We start from the raw sequence: 9,865 nt of genomic DNA on the forward strand, positions 1-9,865 counted from the left end.
AACAATAAAACAAAGAGCTCGTACAACTAATTGACAACAAGTAGGCAAGGCTAAGAGGAAGGGTCAGGGTAGTGTTTCCTGAAGAGGTGGGTTTTCAGCCTGCGGCGAAAGACGGGCAGTGACTCTGCTGTCGTGACATCAGTGACTCTGCTGTCCTGACATCAGTGGGGAGTTCATTCCACCACTGTGGGGCCAGAACAGGTTGAGAACCATGATCTAGTCGACTAACATGTATGGTTGACCTCGTGATGGCTGATGCATACTTAGCCATGTGTGCCGAAAATGGCCGATCTACAAACTATTTAATTTCAAGGACCGCCATGACTCTGAGGGTGTACAGTACGGGTCTGTCTGTCTGTCTGTCTGTCTGTCTGTCTGTCTGTCCACCCAATAATTTTATAACCAACGCCTCCACATCTCTCCATCTGCCAAGTGGAAACCAACTCTCCTCCCTTCCTGCGGAATGCGCGCGCATGTGTGCGTGCGCGAGTGTGTGTGTGCATATATGTGTGTGTGTGTGTGTGTGTGTGTGTGTGTGTGTGTGTGTGTGTGTGTGTGTGTGTGTGTGTGTGTGTGTGTGTAATATCTGCCTCCACCACACAGTGATTAAAACCTCCCCACAGTGGTTTCTCTCCTACAGTGCAGCTCTGTGTGAACGACAACATGTGTTATTAACCCCTGCAATCCAGGAACGCATACTGTGTTGTTTTAAGATTTCTTTGGGCTATGAGTGTAGATCTGCTATTTTTGAAAAATCGTGAAAATGTGTGAAATCTTTGAATATATATATATTTTTTAAGCAAACATTTTTTCCATGCGCTACGTTCTACCGGTGAAACTCCCCCCTGTCAGGTGATAAGAAGCGGCCTGCTCGCTCCTCATGCATTGATGGAGGCACAAGCTCAGTTCTGGGCTCTCCCTAGGCTGGCAGAGGGCGAGTAGCGCCCAGGATTACATAGGCAATTGGCACTGGGTGAAAAAATGGATTACAAAATCGGAGGATAAGAAAAAAAAATATATATAAAATACCACAGGGTTCATCTTATAGATTGCGTCGTCTCACTTTTCACCTTAACAGTGTTTTGTTTTTTGTTTTGGGGAGTGGGGGGTGCATGCGTGCGTGCTAGCCAGCCTTGAAGCGTCTCTGAAGCCAGGCTTTAAGGAGCAGTTATGGGGGCTTGCGGTGTGGGAGGGGCCCCTAGTGTCGACCACAGTGTGTGTGCGTGCGTGTGTGCGTGTGTGCGTGTGTGTGTGTGTGTGTGTGTGTGTGTGTGTGTGTGTGTGTGTGTGTGTGTGTGTGTGTGTGTGCGTGTGTGTGTGTGTGTGTGTGTGTGTGTGTGTGTGCGTGTGTGTGATCCAAGCCTCAAGCATTCCTTAGAAGTGCACGCACGCACACTCACTCACACATTATTTGTGTTACTATTTACTTGCGAGGACTTCAACATTTTAGGATGGCGCTGAGCTGAAAATAGCCGTAACATATAGCAGACAAATAGCAGATCTACAAGCACTTTAGCTTGCAGATCAGCAAATGTTTCCAGTTTGCAACAACACAGTATAAAATAACCCTAACCCCTAAACCTAAAAGGTTCATGTTTAATCCTCACCATATAACCACACATGGGGGTTTCAACTCACAATGTCTTTTCCTCAAATTCTACTATACTTTATGTACAAGTAAACTGGCTCCTCATCTACAAACAACCGAAACTTAACTATTTAAGTCATCTCCGTTGGTAGGTCAGTATGTCTTGATAACACCCAATGAATGGTCTGATAAATCGCGGGTAGGTAAGTAGGTCGCCTACTTCGCCCATTAAATGGTCTAATAAAAGGTGATAATGTCCCATTCAATGCATTGATAGCATCCGAATCAGGTGAAGAGTGTCTGTCCTGACACTGGGGAGTTCGGGGTTCGATCCCCAGCTGGGTCGTATACCTAAGACTCTATAGGGTGTGCCAACGTGTCGTCACCAAAGGGTCGCCACGCTGCCCACGCATCAGATTCCGATTATTATTCCAAAACATACATTAACCACTTCAGCCCTACTTAAACTTTTCGGACATTTGAAAATAGCTCACAATGCATCGCGATGCGACGCATTGTGAGCTTGTAGATCGGCTATTTTCAAAACATCTACCTTACAATTTGAATCCTGCGCCATGTCGGTTGTCAGTATGTCGGTTGTATGTACGTTGCATCACTCTTGCCAGATTGCATGTCAGTATGTCATCACAACAAACCAACCTGTTACCAAGACGACGATGACGATAAGACGGTCGTCCCGAATATGGACACAACGCCAGTGTGACGTAATCTCACGACAGCATGACATCACATCCTACCTATAAATTCCAGGATGCCGTCCAGGTCTGAGTAATCACAAAGTGGGTTTTGGTCATTGGAGAGGTGATGCACGTCACCTCTTTCTGAAGTGGGTACTTTCAAAGCCTGCCGTGGATTTAGGAGAGCACAAAACTCTCTCTCACACTGTGAGGTGCCTGTAAGGTGGCACTGCAAAGTGAACGACGCGTCACGCTTTGAAAACTTGTGAAATGGGACATTCTGCATAATGAGTACTTTTACTTTTGTACTTAAAGTATAGTTTGATACCAAAACTTTTGTACTTTTACTCAAGTCAATTTTTTATTACGGACTTTTACTTGTTGTACTACATTGCAGTATTGATACTTTTACTTAAAGGTAGGGTGTAAAGAACATTCAGGGCATATTTGCCTGTATTAGCCATAGATGGATAACACCGCAAGGGGGAATCATGGCAGGAGGCCCAGAAACCTATATAAGGGGATGAATGACCCATTCAGTCCCGACCTTTAGTGACCCAGTCGATCCCAACTTTCCTATATATGGATATCCCCATATATGGAGACAACCAACCTCCCCAAGTCTGACATCATAGAATCTCCTAGACGGCTATACATGGAGATACCTGGCATACCTAGCTCTGACATCAGAGAACCCCTCCCGAAACTCCATATAATGGAGATAACCGAAACGTCTAGGACTGACGTCCTTGTCCCAGATTTGGGCATAACTGACATAGCCCGCTCCATATATGGATATGACAGACACTACCCGACATCACCGTAGTGACATTAGGGCCGCAGCCAATGGTATAAAAAGGCTCGACATGCCTTGGTAAGGGTGGAGTTCCAACAGCGACCCAGAGAGACATTAACTCCTTCCAGAGAGCCAAGCATCAGACTCATGAATAGTTGGTTTACACAGCCTAAAGCATATTCTCACAGTGGTTTTGGATCTGGTTAACGAATCAGCCAATAATCAGTTCAACATATAGGGTATTAAAATGATTTAATTTGCTTAAGATAAGTGTTGAATAGCTAGCTCTATATTCTGATACATCTTATATATATTCTGTACTCATTCTCATTGCTATAGAGTGTTTGTTCAGTAAAAGGAGTCTCCCATGTCTCTCCATGGCTCTTTATTAAACAGAGAATGCATTTTCAGCGCTCTCTCACGATTGGCTTAAATACAAAATTAAGTAAACAACTGCTATATATATATATATATACATATATATATATATATATATATATATATATATATATATATATATATATATATGTGTGTGTGTGTGTGTGTGTGTGTGTGTGTGTGTGTGTGTGTGTGTGTGTGTGTGTGTGTGCGTGCGTGCGTGCGTGTGAGAGAGAGAGAGAGAGAGAGAGAGAGAGAGAGAGAGAGAGAGAGAGAGAGAGAGAGAGCGGGGAAACTGACTTGGTTCTCACGCACGCACGCACGCACGCAACACACACACACACACACACACACACACAGTAGCAGTAGACGGCAGGTAGCTCCGCCCCCTCCTCGTCTCGCGCAGGGAGACACATTGTTGAGGAGTTTATTTATTTTAGGATGAAATAAAACCTTAAAGTTACAACATTTTAACCCTTTTCATCACCGGCTTTTATCACTGAGGTTACATTCTAAACCTTTTCTAGTGTTAATGATCATAAAGAGTGGGTTTAAACACACATTCATGTGTCTTGTTTTAGGGGTTTTAATCGTTAACGGACCGTTTGTTTGGTGAAACATAAACTGTTTTCTTTAGGGAAACATAAACGGACTCAACGCCGCCGCGCCACCGGGACAACAGGTAGGAGTTACACTTGTTTCTGTGACCCGTTCGTTCTTGTTTCAGTTTTGTTGCTCCTGTAAAGGTTCTAAAAATATATGTTTCCTTTATAAGCGGACCGGTTGGGAAACATAAATCGTTAGGGGAACATAACCCGTCACAACGCCGCCGTGTTGCTGTGCCTACGGAAAGCGGTTACACGCGTTTCGGTGTCCCGTTAATTGTTGTCTGTGTGCCGCAGATATACACAGACATAAAGAGAGGGGTTTATCTGGTGCGACGGTGGCGCTGGCCGAAAAGGAACAACAGATCTACAAGGCTACAGCGCGTCGCTGCCTGACGCGCTGTAGGCTTGTAGATCTGTTGTTCATTTTCGGATGAAAACAAAGCGTGGTCGCGTTGTTGCCCCCCCCCCACACCGTTCATTGTTCTCTGGCAAGTTTGGTGTGTCTGTGTGTGTGTGTGTGTGTGTGTGTGTGTGTGCGTGTGTTTTTGGCATGGAAGTGATGCAACTTCGTTTGAGAAACTGAAGTCCTTAATTATTATTATTAATTTTAATATTATTATTATTATTTTGTATTATTATTTTATTATTATCATGAATACTTGTATTATTGTTATTATTACACTTATTAATACTTGTATTATTATTGTTATTATTTACTATTAATGATTTTATATTATTATTAATTATTGTATTATTATTATTATTTACTATTATTAATGATTTTATTATTATTATTATTATTATTAATATGATTTACTATTAATGATTTTACATTATTATTATTAAGAGCTTTTATTGTGACAGATGTACCTTTTTTCCCAAGCATTACTTACATTTACACACACACACACACACACACACACACACACACACACACACACACACACACACACACACACACACACACACACACACACACACACTGTTTGGCACAGTGGGTGGTCTTTGGGTCGTTACAGTGGTCTCTGTGACAGACAGTGGCTCTGGAACGTGCCACTGTCCCAGAGTAGTTCAGAGATGACTGGTCCAGTTTGTAGTTCAGAGATGAATGGTCCAGTTTGTAGTTCAGAGATGAAAGGTCCAGTTTGTAGTTCAGAGATGAATGGTCCAGTTTGTAGTTCAGAGATGAATGGTCCAGTTTGTAGTTCAGAGATGACTGGTCCAGTTTGTAGTTCAGAGATGACTGGTCCAGCGTGTTTGTAGTTCAGAGATGACTGGTCCAGTGTGTTTGTAGTTCAGAGATGACTGGTCCAGTGTGTTTGTAGTTCAGAGATGACTGGTCCAGTGTGTTTGTAGTTCAGAGATGACTGGTCCAGTGTGTTTGTTCTTTGTAAAGAACAGAGACAGGAAATGGCCTGGTTGAATGACAGGAAGTAGCAGGTGGGTGTGTGTGATGTCATGGCCACGGCGCTAACTGCTTATTGGACATTGACGTCTGATGTCACATTATTGTTGTCCCTCTCCCCTCCTGTCCCCTGTGTCTGTCTGTCCCGCTGGACCCAGGCACGTCCCTGTGTCTGTCTGTCTGTCCCTCTGGACCCAGACAAGTCCCTGTGTCTGTCTGTCCCTCTGGACCCAGCCGCGTCCCTGTGTCTGTCTGTCCCTCTGGACCCAGGCACGTCCCTGTGTCTGTCTGTCCCTCTGGACCCAGGCACGTCCCTGTGTCTGTCTGTCCCTCTGGAACATTTGGGGAGAATTCCCCAGAAATAGCTGATCTACAAGCTTGAACAAAGGAACCTGTGTAGAGAAAGGGAAGAGAGGGGAAAACAAGAGCAGACCAAGTAACGAGCCCAGATGCCAAGGTCATGTTTTCAGTATTCAGGCTTTAAGTGGTTAAACGTCTGAAAATGATCGTTGACATGAATTCAACATATTAATAGAATAGTATACTAATATTCATTTGACTAATGATGAAGTTGGTTTAATATCCTTGTGGCCCACAGGCTAGGATTCGATGATGATGATGATGATTGTATCTATAAGAGGTTTTCAACCGGTGGTCCGCGGACCGCGGACCACCGGTTGAAAAGCGGACAGGTATTGCAGGTGGTCCCTGGCCATGCATTCAGAATTAATTTTTTTTGAATGCATGGCATTTTTGTTGTTGTTGCTTTTAATAAGTTTCAGGAGTTCTGACTGTATGGTGTGTGTGATATGAAATGTGAGCTTTCCATAATCACAGCAATCCTTAATCATATTCCATCATATTCAAGGGCTTTTGCTGAGAAAAGAGACAGACTCCAGTCACTTTCAAATTAGAGCACTGCAGAGGGCAGGTGTGTGTGTCTGTGTCCAGCTGACACTCGTTGACGCTCGTTAATGTTATAGGCATCAAAGCAATTATGCTTCTGCTCTGTCAAATAGGCGAACATCTAATCTAAGATTAGTGGGACTCACCATTGAGTCACAGGACTCACTTCATTGAAAACAAACACAATCACTGTATTTTTTTAGATATTATGTTGATATTATAGCTATTTTATTTGATTAGATATGTGATGTTCGTGACAATTAGTTGACTTTTGGTGAAAAAGCCTGCATATATCGGTATCGGTTGATATCGGTATCGGAAATTAGGAGTTGGACAATATCGGATATCGGGAAAAAAGTGGGGTGGGTCTATGATGGACCCACCACGCACAATAGTGGTGGTCCCCAGGTTGCTCTTAGTCAGAATGGTGGTCCCTGGGTATACCCCTGTATAGTATATATTATTATTTACTCAAATGGAGACAGACTAGGCTGTGTGGTCTGCAGCCCTCCTCTCCTCCCCCTGTTTTCATGGTATCAGTGTCCAGCAGCGGTCAGATCTCTGTGTCCTGGCAGAGCTCTGGGATGATAGCGCTGGGTGGGTGGGTGCCAGGCTGGGTGGGTGGGTGCCAGCGTTAGCCTGGCATTAGACCCGATCACAGGAGGGCAGGAGGACACTGTGACAGACTGCGGCCACTTCTTACATAATCTCATTCCCGCCAATTGGTCCTCAGTGTCTGTTGATCGCGTTGGACTGGAGACTCTCTCAGTGTCTGCTGGTGATAAAAAGCTGTCTGCTGCTCACTCCTCATGCGTTGAGGGAAGCATGAGCTCAGTTCGGGGCTCACCCCAGGCTGGAAGAGGGAGTGTAGCGCCCAGGATTACAGTTCAGGCATTGGCACTGGGTGAAAAAATGGGTTACAAGATTGTGGGATACAATACCAGAGAGTAGAAGAGACGCAAAACTCAAAGGTATCTATATATATATATACATAGCATAATCCAACTGGTACAGGATGTACATGAGGTTAGACATAATGTGCATAAACATAGCAGCAGGTATATACATAATATAACACACACACACACACACACACACACACACACACACACACACACACACACACACACACACACACACACACACACACACACACACACACACACACACACACACACACACAGGGTGAACAGGGTTGATAGATTGCGGTTTGTACAGAATGTAATATAGATTGTATGAACTATATGCAGCTGTGTTGTAACTGGACTGGAAAATTAATGTTTATGCCTGAGGAGATACACACTATTGATCACGTGTGTGTGTGTGTGTGTGTGTGTGTGTGTGTGTGTGTGTGTGTGTGTGTGTGTGTGTGTGTGTGTGTGTGTGTGTGTGTGTGTGTGTGTGTGTGTGTGTGTGTGTGTGTGTGTGTGTGTGTGTGTGTGTGTGTGTGCGGGGTTTGTGCTTGCGGAATGCATGTGTGCCAGGGCTTTGCATGCACACTGTCTGTCTCTGTGTCTCTGTGTCTCTGTGTCTCGTCTCTCTGTGTCTCTGTCTCTCTCTGTCTCTCTCTCTGTGTCTCTGTGTCTCTGTCTCTCTGTGTCTCTGTCTCTCTGTGTCTCTGTCTCTCTGTGTCTCTGTGTCTCTGTGTCTCTGTGTCTCTGTCTCTCTGTGTCTCTGTGTCTCTGTCTCTCTGTCTCTCTGTGTCTCTGTCTCTCTCTCTCTGTGTCTCTGTCTCTCTGTCTCTCTGTGTCTCTGTCTCTCTGTGTCTCTGTGTCTCTGTGTCTCTGTGTCTCTGTCTCTCTCTCTCTCTCTCTCTCTCTCTCTCTCTCTCTCTCTCTCTCTCTCTCTCTCTCTCTCTCTCTCTCTCTCTCTCAGTTTGCTGCATGGAATCGGTTTGGACACATTAATAGGAGTGAACGATTTTGAGAAAAAAAAAAAATTGTGATTTTTCTGACTGATATTGCGATTTGATTTGCGATGTAATTATTTTAAAGTCAAGCTTCAGTTTAGTATTCACTGTGTACATTTTAAAGTAATGTAACTTTACCAAATGGCTTACCATTCATTTACTGCTCTAGATTCTAATATATAAGGATGAGAACTAAAATATATGAATTGCTTCATTCATTGTATATGAGGTCTCAAATATACAACAGTTGCTTCCAACATGTATCATATTTATTGTTTCCAACATGTACTTTGTTTAAACAGTTAGCTGGAATAGAAATGGCTTCTTTTTGTAAACAACCCGACGGTGAAACTTGTATGTTGATAATCTGTAAAAACAAAAAGTAAAAAACTAAATCCTGAATCTGAAGCATTTTGGGGAAAAAGCTTTTCCCAAAATGCTCTCCTTATTTTTTTATAGTACAAAAATAAATCAATAATAATTACAATAATAATTAAGTTGTTATGTCAAGTCTAGGTAAAATAGGTAAAATAGCATGCATCCACTGGACAGAAACTGTAGTAACCTATGGTTTTGATATTGATTTTAAAGATCAGTAGAATTAGGTTAGGTATGATGTCTACTACATCTCCTACTGTACATGCATGTATTCACTACTCCTTGGAAAGTCAAAAAGTAAGTGACAAAGATACAAAGTTCATAATAATAATAATGAAGGGAAAAATATAAGTTACACTTACAGAAACTAAAATAGATAGGAACTAAATAACAACAGCGCCATGTGTTAGGGGGAAGCATAATAGAGACGGAACAGAGATATGTGTAGATTAAATGGAGAAGAAGTAGTTCTTGCTCTGGTGTTTTTACAAAGCTCTGATTCCCTTCAAATGATTTATCCACGTTTTAAGCTTCTGTCGTACCGGAGAGAACAATCTACCGCTGTGCAACACGGCCGCTCGGCAAACTATAAATACACATAGCCAGCAGAGAGAGAGAGAGAGAGAGAGAGAGAGAGAGAGAGAGGGGCTCGCTGCCTGTAGACAGAGGCAGACACTCTGGAGAGAAGGAGACGAGTATCGCGGGCGGCTCTGGGTATAATATTAATATATATAAATATTAATGAGGGAATGAATATTATGATAAAAAATACATTTGATCGCATGGTTTCAAATCGCTATTTCGGTATGAAAACGATTAATCGTTCACCTTTCGCCTTACCCATTAACACGACCCCCTGCTACCAGCAACCACACACCACACACACGCGCACGCACACGCACACGCCTTGTTGTATATCTAACAGGTAGTCTGCTGCTAACACGCAGGCAGACAGACAGACAGACAGACAGACATTAATCTCCTGTGTCACAGACAGCGTGTGATCAGGCTAATCCCCCTCATGACTCCATGCTACCCGCACTCACGCACGCACGCACGCACGCACGCACGCACGCACTGTATTATAGCTTATTCCCCTCTCTTTCACTGCTATCCCTCTCTGTCAACGCGTTGTAAGCTTGTAGATCTGCTATTTATTTGTGCCATTTTGGAGGGCAGGGAGTGATGGGCGGGAGGAG

This window comes from Gymnoscopelus microlampas (genome assembly GCF_963454915.1).
Source record: "Gymnoscopelus microlampas genome assembly, chromosome: 13".
Taxonomy (NCBI): domain Eukaryota; kingdom Metazoa; phylum Chordata; class Actinopteri; order Myctophiformes; family Myctophidae; genus Gymnoscopelus; species Gymnoscopelus microlampas.